This window comes from Camelina sativa, chromosome 6 (assembly GCF_000633955.1).
Source record: "Camelina sativa cultivar DH55 chromosome 6, Cs, whole genome shotgun sequence".
NCBI lineage: Eukaryota > Viridiplantae > Streptophyta > Magnoliopsida > Brassicales > Brassicaceae > Camelina > Camelina sativa.
Genome location: NC_025690.1, coordinates 136,776 through 139,175, shown reverse-complemented (window position 1 = coordinate 139,175; position 2,400 = coordinate 136,776).

Genomic DNA, 2,400 nt, shown 5'->3' with positions numbered 1-2,400 from the left:
CAAGTCTTACTGTGATAAACACATGCTTGCCTTACTTGGGGACAATTATATGACAAGTCTTACTGTTATATGGCAAGTCTTACTGTGATAAACACATGCTTGCCTTACTTGGGGACAATTTTCCCAAATTAGAAACCGGACAGAACACAATCATATAATGTGTCATCCCTTTCTTTTGGGTTTGAAGAAAACAGAAAATGTTATTCTTGAAAATCGATGAAATATTGAACATAGCACAGCTCATGAGACTGTTTGTTCATATGAAAAGAAAATTTGATAAAAAGGGTTTCTTCTAATCCATAAAAACGGAAACTAATCTTTAAAACGTGATTACATGAACAAAAATCTTTAAAAAGTAATTAAGAAATCAAGGATCTAAAAAGAGGGCTCTTGATTAGAAACTCTAATTTGTAACAAAAAAACAAAGAAAGGTAAAATCTTTGAAGAACCTGAAACGTTAAAAAAGAGTGCTTTTGGTTTTGAATTTGCGAAATTTGAAACCTTGTAGAAACTATGAACTTGAAATACGGTCACCTAACTCAGAATCATACTCTTCACCAAGATCAGACATATAAAGATTGATAAAAGGAAAAAAGGTCAAACCTGAGCTCCTGTCTCATGTTGGAAGCGGTAAGCTGTAATGTGTCAATAAACTGCTCAACCTGCACATGATGAAAAGATAGTATCCATAAAAAAGAAAGAACTCAAAAAGACTCTTGAAATTTTGATTATTACCATACCAATGAACTAGACAGACAAGATGATTGCAGAACCAACTAATGCATAATTAACACCTTGAACATGTCTTCAACAGTCCCAGTTTGTCCAAGACAGCTAGGAACGAAACGATCAGCTGTTCACAAGATTTGCAATATTCAATCTCTAGTGTTTTCTTTAACAGTGAAAGAACACGAACTTGAGAATTTATAATGAATCTAACACAAAGGAACACGAGAAATAGCATTTAAAAAAAAAAAAAAAAACTCAGAAAAATTGGGGAAGAATGTTAAAACCTAAAAAGTCATCTGGGATCTTTCCATTGCAAAACCTCCCCTTCGGCTGAAACAAGAAGAAACAAAAAAGAGGGCTTTTGGATTTGTGAAATTTGAAGACTTGTCGAAACTACGAACCTGAAACCAAAGGTTTCCAAACATTAGGGAAACATAATCACGAAAGCAAAACCCTAAAGAGATTACAGAAAACACAAATCGCGAAAATAAGTTTTTTTTTTTTCTTCATTCAAAATTCAATTGCTTAATCAACATACAAATTCAATTTAAGGAAAGATTACTGAATCGATTGAAACAAAAAAAAGAGAAGAAGCCAAAATTGAAGTTTATGAATCTCTGCTGTAGAGAGATTTCACAATTTAACAACACAAAATCAGACAATCAAAAGAAGGCTCTCTGTATGTGCAATAAACATTAAAAAATCACAAGAAAAACCTTAAAATAGTTCCAAAGAGCAAAGATAAAGAAAATAAAACCTGGCGATGATGGTGTTCGAAGGAACTCAGTATCGCCGCTCCAGAGAAGATAACAAAAGAATTTATTTTGAGATTTTGATGAGATTGAGAGCAACAAAACAAAAGCGTACATCAGATCTACTATCTAGTGACCGTTGTAAAATACATAAACGCGTGATCTCTCTCCTCTCGCTCATGCTTATGTGTGTTATTGGGCTTGAAATTAACTTATAGGCCCAGCCCATATATCCATTCATTCATAATATCTTTTAGGCGCACAAGATCAAGATGTCCATATGTCAAGGTCCAAATTCGTGTCTTTTGCGGGAGGCACATTGCACGTGAGAGCCAGACTTTACAAAGCGATCAACATATATATCTCAAGAAGCTGTATCAGAGCATAAGGGCTATAGTTAATGATGAAATGATTAATTATATAACACGAGAAGGAAGTTTTTTTATATAATTTATGTCCAAAACATATTACACGTGCCACTCTTTCGAATTTGGGGAGAAGAGAGAGATGAAAAAATGAAAAAAAAATGAGTGACTGATCAATTCAATTCAAGGGCAAGCAACATAAGTGTGGGAATAATAAACTTTTGAACGAGAAAAAGGGTTTAGTTTGTTGTGACATAGAGAAGGCTGTGACGGAGGGACCGGACCTCGTTGGAGCTTATTCTGCAAAGCAAACCTTCTTCCTATATCTTCATCCACAACCTTGCCGTCGCGGCGCCTGTTCCTCTTGATCCCACCAAAAAACTCGATATCGGTCTTGTACACGTACGTGTGACGTTGGGATTAAAACTAAATGAATTGAATGGGTTAGTGGTTGATCGTAAGGAAACGTTGAATTATCCAACAGTGGAACGTTTTGAGATAGACGAAGATATATATAAAAAAAAAAAAAAAAAAAAAAAAAAAAAAAAAAAAAA